We start from the raw sequence: 16,762 nt of genomic DNA, 5'->3' as shown, positions 1-16,762 counted from the left end.
GTCTTGCTAGCGGTCTATCAATTTTGTTGATCTTTTCAAAAAACCAGCTTCTGGATTCATTGATTTTTTAAATGGTTTTTTGTGTCTCTATCTCCTTCAGTTCTGCTCTGATCTTCACTGGCCATCAAAGAAGTGCAAATCAAAACCACACTGAGATACCATCTCACACCAGTTAGAATGGCAGTCATTAAAAAGTCAGGAAACAACAGGTGCTGGAGAGGATGTGGAGAAGTAGGAACACTTCTACACCGTTGGTGGGACTGTAAACTAGTTCAACCATTGTGGAAGTCAGTGTGGTGATTCCTCAGGGATAATACCATTTGACCCAGCCATCCCATTACTGGGTATATACCCAAAGGATTATAAAACATGCTGCTATAAAGACACATGCACATGTATGTTTATTGCAACACTATTCACAATAGCAAAGACTTGGAACCAACCCAAATGTCCAATAATGATAGACTGGATTAAGAAAATGTGGCACATATACACCATGGAATACTATGCAGCCATAAAAAATGATGAGTTCTTGTCCTTTGTAGGGACATGGATGAAGCTGGAGACCATCATTCTCAGCAAACTATAGCAAGGACAAAAAAACCAAACGCTGCATGTTCTCACTCATAGGTGGGAATTGAACAATGAGAACACATGGACACAGGAAGGGAAACATCACACACCGGGGCCTGTTGTGGTGTGGGGGGAGGGGAGTGGGATAGCATTAGGAGATATACTTAATGTTAAATGACGAGTTAATGGGTGCAGCACACCAACTTGGCACATGCATACGTATGTAACAAACCTGGACATTGTGCACATGTACCCTAAATCTTAAAGTATAATAAAAAAGGTATAAATTCTAACAATAAAATATCAATGTTTTGAAGTATCCAGCTCCCCCCTCCCAAAAAAAAGTCAGACTAATAGTTATTTTTGGTGTGAGGGAAGGTGTTGTGCTCAGGATGGGGCACGAGAAAGAGTCCTCAGGGGTGTAGGCAAAGTTCTATTTCCAGACCTGGGTGGTGGTTACAAAGGTGTTCGACTCAATAAATCATTAAGCCAAAAACAAAAACAAAAACAAAAAACAGATCTTAAGACTGATAGAACAGACTCTTTAAGTCTGATAAGAAACATTTTCTTCTATTGATTCTGTCTGCATAATGGGAGACTTGGTCTCCACAGCTCCTTATCTTAACCCAGACATTCCCTTCTACTGATTCCAGGTCTTGAGACAATAACTTAACTCTTTAAACCAATTGCCAGTTAGAAAATTGTTGAATTCATGTATGACCTGGACGCCCCTGCTTAGAGTTGTCCTGCCTTTTGGGACTCAACCAATGTATAGCTTAGATATATTAATTGATGTCATATGTCCTCCTAAAATGTTTAAAATTAAGCTGCAGCCAAACCACCTTGGGCACCTGTTCTTGGGATGTCCTGGGGCTATATCATGGGCCATTGTTCACTCACATTTGGCTCAGAATAAATATCTTCAAATATTTTACAGAGTCTGAATCTTTTTGTCAACATTGTATGGGAAATAAGTTAAAGAAGAATATTTAAAACTGAAAAACTAAATTGTAAAATGTTATATAGTAAAGTGGGACTGAGAGCATTAAAAATCATGTAAATACTAGAGTAAAAAATAGAGTATAAAAATACCATTAAAATTATGTAAATAAAAAGGGAATTATTAGAACCAAATATAAACCTTTTTAAATATCAAAACTTAGCTAAGTCAAAAATAATAAATACACATCTTACAAAGACACATAGCAAATATGTCATAATACACATAACTCAATGAAAAGTTTTTAAATTTAACTCACAATGAAACAACTAAATTTTGTATCTTATACTAAATACATTTAAAACAAATGAATTGTGAAAGGCTAAAAATAAAGACAAAGTTATACAGGTAAATGGAGACAATAAAAAAGCATGTATCATTATTTTGAATAGGCATCAGGCAAAAAAGATATATTAAACATGACAAAGAAAAGCACATTTTAATCTAAAAGCCACAATTCATACGGAAGATTAAGCATAAACCTATAAAGAGATGCTAGATGATGATTAAAGATACATTAGTAATGGAGATTTTTATATAACACTCCCAACACAAGACAAATCAAGTAGGTGAAAAATAAAAAGTAGATAGAAGACCTAATCATTATAGTCAACACAGTAGATTTTGTGGATATATATCAAACTTTTATCCCCTGGTAATTGAAAATATACCTCCTCCCTAATTTCTCAAGTGTCAGTTACAAATTTTATCATATATTAAGTCACAGAAAAACATTAAATTCCATAAATTTGGTTACTAAAATAATCTCTAATCATAATATAACAGAACAAGAAATTACTAATATAAGTGTAAGTTATTGACTAAACCAAAACAAAAAGGAAATTAAGAGCCTTCTAATAAAAAGCTCCACAATATTAAAAGCACCACAATAAAACACCACAGTAGGAATTGTTTTTTGGTCACAATCATCAATGGACACAACTGTGTGTGTTAAGCAGAATACTGTGAAATTAAATAATTCAAATTTAAAATAATTCAACTTAAAGCTGTTAGAGCTTTAAATTATTCTGTACCTTGAGAAAAATGTGGCTATGCAGCTTGAGTCACATGGCATGCAGATGCAACTTCTGCATTTATTTTCCTGTAAATAGTTAAGACCAAACAGAGCCAGAGGGAAGACCCCCTCAGATCACCACTCCTCTTCATGAAGTAATCAAGTAGTCTTCCGGGGAATTAGCTATCTGTAACCAATCAAATCACTGTGGTGTTTGCACTGGTATTGGATGGAAAATGTTGTAATCTTGCTAAAACTTTTATGTAAGAGAAGCTTTAAGTTCTCCACTTTTGAAAGCTGACTCCCGAATTGTACTCAAATAAACTTGGTACTAAATCATAAGTTCTGAATCTCATGATATAAGGTTGACAGTATTTATGTAGTCTCAAATATTTCCCCAGAACATCCTTAATAATTGCAAAGGGGATAATGTAACTTTATAGTGGAGAAACCTGTATGACACCACTTTTACAAAGTGATGAAAATTAATACCAAGAATGAAGGAAGTCAATATCATGTTGACATCATGGCCTGAGAAAGGTGACACATTAGTTGGATTCTTTTCAAAAGTGCATAAGCTAAATTTGGTCATGAGACTAGATGAGAAGAGATCAAATGATGGGCTTTTAGAAAAATAACTGCTCAGAACTCTTAAAAATAGGAGAGTCATGAAAGACAAAGACTAATAAATTATCCTAGATAAAAGGAGACACAGCTATATGCAATGTGTGTCCTAGATTCAATTCTGATGTACAAAAATAATTTTAGAAGGACAGTTGATAAAATTCCAGTAAGGCCTGTAGACTAGTTGGTAGAATTATGTCACTGTTAATTTCCTGGTTTTGTTAACTGTGATTATGGAAAATGTTAACATTCGAAGTAGCCGGGCGTTAGGCATGTGGACATTCTTTCTAACACATTTTGCAAATTTATTGTAGGTCGGATTTTATTTCAAAACAAAGAATGAACTGAAAACATAGTGAAGAATATAAACTTAAGCCAAAAAAATTGTCAGATTTTAAAATTTTTTTACACTGTGAAAAAACACATGTGGGTATGATTTAATATATCCATACATACAGAAGTTTTGCTTTGTAAAGGACAAAAATTTAAATTCTTACCAAAATATCACTTCAGGTTTTTTGTTTGTTCTTTGCCAGTTTTTTCTGGTGTGTGTGTGTGTGTGTGTGTGTGTGTGTAATTTATGAGGAACAATGGAAAATTTGAGCGCATAATAAAAAGTGTTAATTACTCACTTGCCTATAAAAGAATCACCTTAAAGGTGACAAGAAATATTTTATTTGGGGTAGTTGTATCCGATGAATCTTTATTTAAATCAGTCATTGTGAATTAAAAAAAAACTATACAGTTCTGAAAACAAATTGAACTACCAACTTAAGAAGCAACAGTATCTTAAATCTATATTTTAAAAGGTGTTAATAAAGGGTTATCTCTAGCTGACAAATTACTGTATGCCATCTTTAAGCCAGTTAATTATGCTGGAAAACAGCCTTTGTCTCATTTATACTGACAACCCACCAGCAGGTAATTGAGTTTGGCTTCCATTGTTTCTCTTAAGATTTAGAGGATATTTTAAACTGTGCATTATACTGTGATATTAGAGTTGATGCAATGCAATTCCATACACGTAAAATTCAGCCAGAGGATTTAAAAGTAAATCACTGGAAATAAAATGAAGATGATTTTAAACAAAGCTTTTTGTTGGCTTTTTAAGAACCGTGAACTTACAGTAAAATCTAAGGTGCACAAGGCAAACTATGAGCATGTAAAGCTTGCCTATAAGGCCAGGCTTTTAAAATTGGAAGAATGTAAATCAATATTTACCGTGAAGTTAAGAGATATTCCCAAGGTGAAACCATTCTGGGTAAAACAACACAATAACAGTCTATAAAATATATTAAATGTGTCAGTAATGCTAACCATATAACCAGAACACCATCTACCTACACGTGTAAAAGACAACAGCAATTCATTATCATCCTGACATAATTATTACCAGGACTGAGGGTGAACAACACCTGCCAAGCATATATCAAAACACATCATATTTTAACTTGAACATAAAGATAATATGCACATTTGAACAGTTTTTCTTTTTCTTTTTTTTTTTTAAGACAATCTTGCTCTGTGGCCCAGGCTGGAGTGCAGTGGCACAATCTCGGCTCACTGCAGCCTCCACCTCCAGGGTTCAAGTAATTCTCATGCCTCAGCCTCCTGAGTAGCTGAGATTACAGGTGTGCAACACCATGCCTGGCTATTTTTGTTTTTTTTCCTGTGTTTTTAGTTGAGACAAGGTTTTGCCGTATTGGCCGGGCTGGTCTTGAACTCATGACCTCAATTGATCTGCCTGCCTCAGCCTCCCAAAGGTCTCGGATTACAGATGTGAACCAATGTGGTCAGCCACATTTTTTCTTAATGTAGAAAAATTTCAACCTAAAACTTAAGGAAAATTACCATTTCAATTAATTATCAATTAGAAATATTGAATACTCTCATGCCAATAATTCCATGAAAGCTTGGACCAAATTATATTGTATATATGTTTTAGAAAAATGGGATCATAGCAGGAATGTATTTTTAAAAATTTCTTTTTGAGGATCAATTTTTAAAAACATATGGAGAAAAAAAGCAGCAACGTTTATAAGGATATAAAATTGTGAAAGACAAGCAGTTAGGTCATTTAAAAAAATTAATTTCTATATGGTAAAGCTGAATTAAATTGCTCAGAGTTCTTTAGCATGGTGTCACTCTTGGTAGGGTGAACATGTCTCTCAATTGAATGTTGTTTCGTGCCAGAGTAATTATTAAAAGTGCCCTCTTTTGTTCTCAGAATGTCCCAGTTTAGAAAATAAGTTAGTTATAAATCTTGATGTTATAACCCCTGAATAAGACAGACAGTAACTCATCGGACTTGAAGAGTTGCCAACTAATTTGTAGAGACACCCTATTACCATTCTCATTAGCCCACCTGTATAAGGCAAATGCCTACATTTTATCTTATGTCACATAAGAATTTTTAAAAAGCCCATTTATGTGAGAAATAAACAAAAAGAAGATAACTTTTTAACTCCATTGAGAAGCTTGCTACTTTTTTTGTGGTGAGCCAACTGGCAGTATTAGAATCACTTGGAAGCTTGTTAGAAATGCAGCCCAGGCCACCCTAAATTTGCTGATTCTGCATTTTAATAAGATTCCAAATGATCCATATGTGCATTATAGTTTGGGAGGCACTGGTTTACAGGCCTCGGAAAGAAAGATGACTGAATCCAAGCTTGCTTCCAGATGCACCTGAGCTACGGACATCAAGTTAATGACTCCTTCTCGACTGTGGCTGAACAGCGATGGTCCTATCATTTCCACCGCGAAGATAACTGATGAAGAAGGATTTCAAGTAGAAATTATAATAAGCTAAACATAGAACATAGTACTACCTGCAAAAGTGACAGTGCCTCTTCCAGCTCCTGTGGTGGGTACAGACATCACTTTCAAAGCAATTACATAAGAAACAAGGCAGGGAGGAGTACTGGGGTAATGTCTCCTTGGCTTGGAATACCCACTCGTGAGTGGGAGTGTTTTAGCTTATACCGGATCAGAGACTTTCTTATATAAAAAACATATTTAATAAAGCAGATTGTCATTTTTGAATTTATACAAAACATTTTATTTTTGTTCATGATGCATTTTTAGTGAAAGCCACTAGTGAAGTGTGCCAGTGGAATCCATTTCCATCTCCTTCTCTGAGGATGGGTCAGTGATAGGGTTGCAAGAATCAAGTTCAGTAAATGGGAGGTGAAAAATATGATTTTAAAGAAAGATTTGCATCAAAAGTCTTAAACTGTATTCACTTTTTTCTTTCCAGTCTTCAAAAATAGGTAATCATAAGATTTTTAAGAAAATGCTCTAATAACAGTAAATTTGCAAACTGCTGTTATTGCAAGCTACTTTTCAGACCATGTTGTTTTTTTCAAGCTTAAAATATGGAGAAGCTATCCAGAGCAAAGGCTTTTCAATGCCTCCCATGATCACTATGTGCAGAGAAATCATTCCAAAAGGTGATAACTCTAAATAGTGATAAATCAATTAGGCCAGGCGTGGTGACTCACGCCTGTAATCCCAGCACTTTGGGAGGCCGGGGCGGGTGGATCACGAGGTCAGGAGATCGAGACCATCCTGGCTAACACGGTGAAACCCCGTCTCTACTAAAAATACAAAAAATTAGCCGGGCGTGGCGGCGGGCGCCTGTAGTCCCAGTTACTCGGCAGACTGAGGCAGGAGAATGGTGTGAACCCGGGAGGTGGAACTTGCATTGAGCCGTGATCAGGCCACTGCACTCCAGCCTGGGCGACAGAGGGAGACTCCATCTCAAAAAAAAAAAAAAAAAAAAAATCAATAGCCAGAGAGAACAACAACAAAAACCTCTCTGATCAAACAGAAAAGGAAAAACAGTTATTAGAGAACATAGATCTAGCAGTTGTAGGATCATTAGAAAGAAGCTATACTTTCTTTTCTTTTTTGCTAAACACTCATTATAATACTATAGGAAAGGTTATAAGCAAAGAGCTAATATAAGGTAAAGACTTCTGCAAAAATGATATTGTTTCAGTGGATAAGAGTTATTACTAGTTCCCTAATAAAGAGTACCTGAACATTATTATCTAAGTTGTACATATGTGAAAAATTATATAGTTCTGGTAATCTTTTTGAGTCTACCTGTGATAGTTATCAAGTCCTGGGTTAGAATCTGTAAGCGTTGCTGTATTTAAATGTTTGATTATCCTTATCTGATTACAATCACATGTGAGGTATCCAGAAGGAAAAAAGAACCAAGCAGTAGGGTGCCTGAAAGAATTTGGACTGAAGGAAGCTTATTTCTTGCTGAAGCCTCTACATACATATTAAATTATTGAAAATGTTTTATTATGCAGCTTAATAAATACTGCCAATGTCAGAATATCATTATTACAGTGCATTATTTTCCAATTAAAACACTAATATTCAGGCTTTTTTTCTCTTTTTTTGTCAGTTTTTCAATAGGATGATGATGGTAAAATCTCTGTAAGAAAATGAAGAGGACAGTATGAATGATGTGAGGATATTGAGAATGAGAAAAGAGATATTTATTTAAAATAATATAAATACCAAAAGAACAATACATCTAAATAGTATGCTAAGAGACTTATTTGTTTTCAAGCTACAGATATCATCTTAAAATCCAGACGTGAATAAGTTTCCCATCCTGTCTCCTTTGATTCTCTTAAAGAAACTAGCAAAATTCTGTGCTTAAAGAACCATCCATGGGTGAAGTAGTGTAGGGTCCCTCTGGGAGAAAAGGAGGGATTATGTTTCTATCCCCGTGACCTCCCCCATCCCAAAGAGACAAGACAACCTCAATTCTAGGTCAATTTGTACTCTAATGTAGGTTACTAAAAATTTTGCTAGCAGTGTGAGACATAAATACCAAGCCTGGAGTGAGAGTCCAGGCCTTAGAATTAAGGAGAATTCCCCTTCTTTTGTTGTATTTCCTGTGTCTTTCTACTTTCCCTTGCAGTGTCAGTCACCCCTGTTCCATTTCTATCCCTTTTCTTTGACAGTCAATCATTTCTGTCCCATATATCTCTCACGGTCATTTCCCCTCTCTTACATTTAGGGCTAGTCTCACGCTGGCATCTGTCCTCCAGTCCCATCGTGTCCTCCACTTTTAGTCAAAAACACATTTTCACAACTCCAGTGGGGAGATATATATATATACATGACATATATGGGGATATATATATGAGACATATATGTGTATGTATACACACACACACACACACACACAAACACAAAGAATAAAACAGTTCTGCTTTACTCAATGTCTAATCCATGTCAGTTTCTAAAATGTGAACTGAATTCTATGGAGAGCTAACTAAAAACACAGCATAATAAGAGAATATCATAGCTAACACAGATAAAGATTTCAATACCAACTGATACCAGTGAATTAAACTTCTCATTTTAAGCAGATGTAACGATTTTATGATGTTATCAAGTAGTATTTAATAATTAGATTTTTCTAGACATTATATTTCTTCATAGTTATAATGTTAATTCAATTTTTAAGAAATTAAATGCTATTTTGACTCTTTATCATAAAATATTTTTTAAAAGTTTTAAAAATTATTTGTCACATTCCAATGCCCATTATTGTACAGCAAGCTTGCTACTGAATGATGCAAAGAATCTTTCCACTTTTAAAATCACTTATTCCAACAGTATAACTAAGTATGTCAATATATTGGTATATTCTCTTTAAAATGGTAATATCTTTGGGAATTTGATATGATAAAATAATATGCCAATTTGGTACTTGTAAATATTAAAATATATAAGCTCTTATTAATTTTGTTACTTAATTTATTTGTAATGTAATATTAGACTACAGATAATATTTATGAATATTAAATATATCCTTTTCACATTCTTATTTTATTTTTCAAGCATATTTTGAATTAGGAAGATATAATATGTACCTGATTATTTGTCATTGAGAAAACAAACTTCAATAAATAATTTCCCTATTGTTAAGGAGTTAATTGTTCAGGGGACAAATGACATAATTTAATATAGCATAAATACTGTGCAGATACAAATAATGTTGCATCTCATCACAGAGGAACACACAGGCAGGAGTCAACTAAGAATAATGTTATGGAAGATCATGGAGGAGGTGGTGTTTTTCCTGTCTTGATAAATGAATACAAATATCGAGGGTGTTGAGGACTAGAGGACATTCTAGGAAGAAGAAATAGCATTGCCAAACGTATAGAAGTGTGAAATGGTATTATGCTTTGAAGATAAAAGTGAAATTTTTTTGTAAGTAGACTGCAAGTTATGTTTGGATTTTGGTTGAGGGTGTTAAAGAGAAGGGATGGACTTTGTGAAACTTCTTAGAATTTTTCATCATAGAAAACGGGGAACCAGTAAAAATATTTGAGTAGAAGAGACATACAATGGTGGTTCTGTTTTGTTTTGTTTTAAGTTTCCCAGGGAGCATTTTTAAGAACTGATCAGACTGAGGGCAGAAACTGCAATGATGAGATGGCTGCCAAATTCCACTGAAGGGTGAGGGCCTAGACTTAAATCACGGAAGGAAAGATTTGTTTTGTAGTTAAGCCTACCTATCTAAATATGATAAAGCAGATTATCATATTTGGGTAGATAGGCTTACCTGCAAAATATTTTATTTTTGTTCATGATGCATTTTTAGTGAAAGCCACTAGTGAAGTGTGCCAGTGGAATCTATTTCCATCCCCTTCTCTGAGGATGAGTCAGTGATACGGTTGCCAGGGTTAAGCTCAGTAAATGGGTGGTGGAAAATATTCTTTTAAAGGAAAATTTCCATCAGAAGTCTTAAACTGTATTCACTTTTTTTCTTTCCAGCCTTCAAAAATAGTTAATCATAAGACTTTTGAAGCGTTGCACCAGGTCAAGAATTAGTGAGGATATTGATCTGAACACTGACACATTACACTTGTGTGAGTGAGAGAGGAAGGCGAACCTGAGTTCGAAGTCAAACTGTGTCTTCTCTATTCAAATACGAACCCTCAACTATTTTCATATATTTTAGATTAATTTTTAGCAGTGTTCTAATGAAAACATAAATGGTTTCTAACACCTTATTTTTAAAGCAAAATGAAGGAATGTAAATAAATATTTGGCTGAAGTATTGAGAACTAAATAAATAGAAACGTCCTGAAGCTAAGTGAACATATTTTGCACAGCTGTAGTCCTTAAATGGCATACATGCCATTCAGAAATGTGATCATAGGGGAGAAATTGAACAAAAGCCCCAAAGAATGTCTCATTTTCAAAGATAGTCAATTCTTGATTTAGCTGTGGATCTATAGAAGTGACCAAATTTAAAGTTAATCCTAACTGAAATTATATGAAATTATTTCTAAAAATACCATTGCCAGTCAGAAATATTGCAAGTCCGGCCTGGTGTGGTGGCTCATGCCTGTAATCCCAGCACTTTGGGAGGCTGAGGCAGGCAGATCAATTGAGGTCAGGAGTTCGAGATCAGCCTGGTCAACATGAGGAAACCCCATCTCTACTAAAAATACAAAAATTAGCTGGGCATGGTGTCACAGGCCTGTAATCCCAGCTACCTGGGAGGCTGAGGCAGGAGAATCACTTGAACCTGGGAGGCAGAGCTTGCGGTGGGCTGAGATCATGCCACTTCACTCCAGCCTGGGCTACGGAGCAAGACTCTGTGTTAAAAAAAAAAGAAAGAAAGAAAGAAAGGAAGGAAGGAAGGAAGGAAGGAAGGAAGGAAGGAAGGAAGGAAGGTAGAAAGAAAAAGAAATATTGCAGGTCAAAGAGAGCCCCGTCCTTCTATTACTGCTTCTGGAGGAGTGAGACTACTGTCAGGAGTCTAAGGAAGACAAGAGGGAATGAGTGTGTCTAACACCTCCAGAGCTGTGAAAATAAAGAGAATAGTAGGAAAAGGACGAGGATAAGAAATTCCAGCTCAGAATGCATCCTTTTCCAATTCAATTCAAGTATAGTATTAAAAAAGAATCAGAGCTGGTTGAGGGAGCATAATATAAATTACAACATATAGCTTTGACCTTTCCTCATCAATAAATTTATGTAACGTTATTGTTCTTAAATTATTGTGTATAGATATTATTTTTATATGTTTAGATGACCTTTATAGAACAGTAAACTTGTCTGTAACTACTGGATATGATTCTAGCTAAGTAAGTTTATATTAAAATTATTTTCAGACATATAGGCTAGTGTTGTTTTAATTGCTTTTTGGTATGTGTAACCTATATTCTGCTGTTATTCTGGCTAACTTAAATTTTACTCTATAGCAATTACTTCTTAACATAATATTATTTTTATATCACATGTTAAATATAAATGTATTCAAACGACATAAAAGCTGACTAAATTATTAATTTATATTTTGCTCAAAATTATTTTTTAATAACCGTAGTAAAGATACATGTACTTCCAATTAGTACATTAATTAAGCAGCTACTATGTGCATGGCACTATTTTGGACACTGGATTATGAAAGCCAGATAGTATACTGCATTGGATTCATTTATATAAAAAATAAATAAATTTATTCATTAAAATAAAAGGCTATCTGTGGTATAAGCTAGACAGGTGGTATTAGTTATATTCTACCTTTTCTTCAGGAAAAATGTAATTCTGCCAGCTAAAAAAGCCCGATGAGGGGACTCGTATACATCAAATGTCAGTGATAGTCCAGATATGTGCATTTTCTTATTTAACATAAAAACATTTTGAAAGAAATGATAGATATTAGACCTGTTTTATTAATAGGAATTTTTCAAGTCAATTTATCAGTCAAATCTACATCACTAATAACAGGATATACGGCACTGCACAACACTTTAGTCTCACTTCATAGGTCAGCTTCTATCACCTATTACAGGTTATAAAAGTTATTATTTTAATTGAGTTTGAAACAAAGGTGAAAATTGAAGGAGGAGAGTGGTAGAGAATTTTATGTTCAGGAAAGGCATGAGCAAATCTGAAGGCAGGAATTTAAGGGATGATGTGGATAATAATAGATGTTTTCCTCTGCTTAGATACAAAATGTATTAAGAAAAGTGGGATGAAATATCTTTGAAAAAGGAATTTGTCCCTAAATAATAAATATCCTTGGATATTGGGATAAATGTTGAACTTTATTCTAGATGTAATTGGAATGTCTTGAAGTTTTCTGAATAGATAAAAGGAAATATGTGAATTGCACTCAGAGAGTACAGGGGAAGAAATGGAGATAGGTAAGTTCTGAAAGAGATAATTAGGACATGAACAAGAGTAATAGGAATAGAGTACCAACAAGGAACAAATGAAGAAGGAATTTCAAATTAGAAAGGTTCTCAAATAGAGAAAAACACACATTATTTAACCTTTGTCAGATATTGTAGAAAATTAAAATTAAAAATAGGCAAATTGTTGGAAACATTGTTTAACTCTAAATTACTAGGAATAAAAGACAAGAAAATGTCTTTAAAAGATGCGAAACATTTAATAAAACTATAAACAAAAAATATTGAAAACTAGTTGATTACTGTCAGGAACAAACGCAAATATAAGGAAGTATCAAAAATACTAGTCGCCGAACTTCTTAATAGAAAAAGACTGAATAAATTTAAAAATGATGTTCTGTTTATAGAGGAGATATATATACATACATACATAAGTTTTGAGAATTTCAAATAAAAATTTCCAAAGATGCATTTTAATAAGTAGTGGCCATCTATTTTCCAGTTTTGAATATCATGTTAACTACCAACATAAGACAATGACAAATATTTCCTCAAAAAAACTGATTTTCAACCATAGTCAACTATTGATTAAGAACAAATGAAACAGCTGGAAAATTAAGCCTAATTAAAATCAAATAATATATTTGAACAGTGAAAAGAGATCAAGATAGCTACAAATCAATTTAATTACTATTTTTTTCCCAATCAAGTCATTTATATCAGCATAATGTTGTAAATGAAGTACTGAACGTGGGATCAGGAAACTTCACTCTAATCTTAGCTCTGGCTTTAATTAGCGGGTTATAATGATCATGCCAATTTCTCCACGATTTTCTATCTCTGTAAAACTTGCAGGAGTTGAAGTAAGAGAGCTAAATATCAATATACACTCAGTAAAAGGAAATTAAATTATCTTTAAAAATTTCCAACTAATTTTTAAGGCGAAAGAGAGTACGTACATATGTAAAATTTAGAAAGCATTAATTTTGTTTCCCATGATATCCCAATTTGGTTGTCAAAAGAACATTTTTCCTATAATAATCTATTCATTCATACTGATGCATGTAACTAGTTTTGGGTTTATTTTCCTGCCTGTTACATCCCTACAGTTTAACCATGATGATAGATTTGACAACAGATAATTTACATTCTCTGCTGTATGTTATTCAATTAATAAACACATCATAGTTTATCCATTAGTAAAGTGAAATCCTGCATAGATAAGTGAATTGCTTCCCGTTTTGACATTATACAGGGTGCTGCATTGATAATGAATGTCTGTATCTTCTGACAACTTGCAATAATTTCTTTGGGTATATAGCTACCTATTGGGTTGTAAAGTATGAAACTTTTTCAGCTTTACTAGGGAGTGCCAACCAATTTTCCACAATATTTCTGCCAATTTACAATACTACAAAGAAGGAATGATCATTTCTTTGTGCTACATCCTTGTAAGACTTCGTACCCAGTAGAGTGAATAAATGGTATATCATTACCGTGCTATTAATTTACAGTTTCTTAACTTGTAATAAAATTGAAAACTTTTCTTGACAAACTACTTGAGCAAGCAAGTAGTTTGAACTACGAGCTATTAGTTTGCCCACATTTCAATGCTGTCTTTCTTTGTTATTTGTAAGATAAACACACAGACACACACACACACACACACACACACACACACACACACACACACACACAATCTAGGGCTTCTTTAATGCTTTCCTGTAATATTATTTTTATCCAGAAAGATATTGTATATATTTTGTTAGATTAAATCCTCAATACTGAGGAAAAAATGGTTGCTAGCATACTGCATTTTAAAAAATTATTTTCTCTGTTTTTTTGGTAGATAGAAATGTAACTAAACTTATATGCTAAATTTGTGTCCAAACCTTTGCTAAACTCTCTAATACTAATTACTTATCTATATATTCATGTAGATTTATAGCTACATGATTATACCATGTGAAAACAATGACAGTTTGATTTTTACTAATATTCTAATACTTAATAAGTGCATTCCAGCAATTAAACCTAACTTGACTACGATGTATTATTATTTTTTAGTAAGTTGCTGTTGGGTAGATAATATTTTGCTTGAGATGTTTGCATTTCTGTTTATGATTGAGCTTTATAGTGCTTTTATCTTAATGTTTTTGACGGATAATGATATCAATGTTATGCTAGTCTCGTAAAATAAGCTGGTAATTGTGCACTTTTTAGTCTTCACAATTTGTATGATATCATTATTTATTTTTACAGTGTTTTTTAACACACTGGTAAAATTATTTGTGGGTGATTTTTTATTTGTGGAAAGATTTCTAAACTACTGATTCAATTACTTTAATTGTTATCTCCTTCAGGTTTCATATTTCTTCCTCAGTTAATTTTGTTAATGGAATTGTCTCTTTCATCTAAGTTTCAAAGTGCACTGACATCAGGTTAGTAAAATTTCCTTATGTTTATCTCTGCAGCATCTGGCATTATGCACTTTTTTCATTCCGTATGGAGCTTATTTGAACCATTACATATTTTCCTTTAATGAACCCTGCCAGAGGATCATTCAGATTATTTAATTTTACATTTAGGAATAACTTTGGCTAATATGATTCTAATTATAAATGTTTATAATTTATTAATTTCTACACTTTTTTTCTTTTGTTTTCCCAGGGTTTATTCGTTACTTTTCAGCTTTTTAAAAATAGTAATCCCATGTAATTCCTTTTAACATTACCTTACCTGCATCTGACAAGTATTGATGTAGGGTGCTTTTTCTATTGACAGCTCTAAATATGTTCTAATTTTCATTATGACTTTAATAATGATTAATTGGTTTAAGTTCAATAACTTATTTCCTATTTTATTTTGTATAATGGTCAAAATATGTTTTACTGTCTTTTATTATTAAATCAGCCTAATTATGCTGTTGTCATTTAACATTGTCTGACAGTCATGAAATTTAGTTTTATTTCATTTACTTTTTAATACAAATAATATTTTTATATTTTATATGTACAGATAAAATTATTTGTTTACCCTGCACAAAATGATATTTTGAAATATATGTACATTGTGGAATAACTAAATCTACCTAATTAACATCTGCATTATATCACATAGTTTTTTTTTAGTGAGAACACTTCATATCCACTATCAGCATATTTCAAGAATACAATATATTATTAACTGTAGTCACCATGCTGTATAGCAGATCTCTTGAATTTATTTTTCCTATCTAAATGAAAATTTTTATTGTTTAACCAACATCTCCCCAATCCCCCTCTCCAACTACCCGGCCCCTGATTACCATCATTCCACTCTCTACTTGTATGTTATGACAATTTCAGCTTCCACATATGAGTGAGATTATGTGGTATTTGTCCTTCTGTGCCTGACTTCTTTCATTTAACAGAATGTCTTCTAGGTTCTTCCATGTTGTTGCATGTGATGGAATTTCCCTCTTTTTTGTGGCTGAACCGTATTCCATTGTGTATATATACCGCATTTTCTTTAACTATTCATCTTTGAGGAATGCTTAGGTTGATTCTGTATCTTGGCCAATGTGAAAAATGATACGATGAACTTTTGAGTGCAGATATGTCTTCAACATACTTATTTTATTTCCTTTGTATATACACCCTGCAGAGGGATTGCTGGATCATATGGTAGTTCTATTCTTAAGTTTTTGAGAAACTTGCATACTGTTTTCCATAATGGCTGTACTAATTTACATCCCCAACAGTGCACAAGAGTTCTCTTTTGTCCACATCCCCACCGACACTTGTTATCTTTTGTGTTTTTCATAACGACCATTCTAGTAGGTATGAGATGATGTTTCATTGTGGTTTTAATTGAATTTTCCCTGATAATTAGTGATGTCGAACACTTTTTAGTATACCTGTTGCTCATTTGTATGTCTTCTTTTGAGAAATGTCTATTAAGGCCCTTTGCTTATTTGTAATCAGATTTTATTTGTGTGGTTTTTTTTTTTTCTATTTGGGTTATTTGAGTTTCTTATCTATTTTAAATATTAACTCCTTATTGTGTGTATTGTTTGCAAATATTTTCTCCCATTCTGTAGGTTGGCTCTTCACTCTGTCAATCGTTTACTTCGCTATGCAGAAGATTTTTCAGTTTGATGTAATCCCAGATATCTAGTTTTCCTTTCGTTGCCTGTGATTTTGGAGTCATATCAAAAAAACCCATTGGCCAGGCTAATGTCATGGGGCTTTTCCCCTATGTTTTCTTCTAGGAGTTTCATAGTTTTATGTCTTATATTTAAGTCCTTAATCCATTTTGAGCTGATTCTTTTATAGGGTGTGAGATAACGGTCTAATTTCACTCTTATATGTGGATATT

The 16,762-nt window shown here is 33.3% G+C and overlaps 1 long non-coding RNA gene across 1 annotated transcript in view; it reads left to right on the top strand.

Annotated features, from left to right (window-relative positions):
• LOC129397642 (uncharacterized) overlaps positions 1-16,762 on the top strand; it is a 714,556-nt gene that overhangs the window by 482,921 nt on the left and 214,873 nt on the right. Inside the window, exon 11 of the long non-coding RNA XR_010112052.1 lies at positions 14,767-14,844. This is a non-coding gene — a long non-coding RNA (uncharacterized LOC129397642). The remainder of the gene's footprint in view (positions 1-14,766; positions 14,845-16,762) is intronic.

Source organism: Pan paniscus, chromosome 3 (assembly GCF_029289425.2).
Source record: "Pan paniscus chromosome 3, NHGRI_mPanPan1-v2.0_pri, whole genome shotgun sequence".
Taxonomy (NCBI): Eukaryota; Metazoa; Chordata; class Mammalia; order Primates; family Hominidae; genus Pan; species Pan paniscus.
The sequence above is the reverse complement of the archived record's forward strand: the minus strand, read 5'-3'. Positions and strand labels throughout refer to the sequence as shown.